Here is a 487-nt window from a genome sequence, read left to right on the forward strand (position 1 = left end):
AGAGAGAGAGAGAAAGAGAGAGAGAGAGAGAGAGAAAGAGAGAGAGAGAGAGAGAAAGAGAGAGAGAGAGAGAGAGAAATGTATTTGTGTTTGTGTCTACTCTGAAATGCGTATGTGATTTACTGTGCGAGAGGATGTGATTTATTCTGTGTGTGTGTATGCGAGTGCGCATTTGTGTGTGTGTGTGTGTGTGTGTGTGTTCAGGTGCATGTTTGTGTGCATGTGTGTATGTATGCGAGTGTGCGTGTATGAATGTGTGCATGTGTATGTGAGTGTGTGGTGTGGTGTAAATAATGCAAATAATGTAATCATGCATTGTCTCATAGCTTTGAGATTTCGATGCCATAGTTACTTAATTTTAGATTGACATTGTGGGGTAGGTGTAAGAGGCCAGATCTGAGTGGTTTGATCATAAAACAGGCAGAATATTTGGGCCGGATGTGGCCAGTTTAAAGGTTAAAGGCTTAAAGACAACAAGCTGGTCTTC

Source organism: Octopus bimaculoides, chromosome 25, assembly GCF_001194135.2.
Source record: "Octopus bimaculoides isolate UCB-OBI-ISO-001 chromosome 25, ASM119413v2, whole genome shotgun sequence".
In the NCBI taxonomy this organism is placed as follows: Eukaryota; Metazoa; Mollusca; class Cephalopoda; order Octopoda; family Octopodidae; genus Octopus; species Octopus bimaculoides.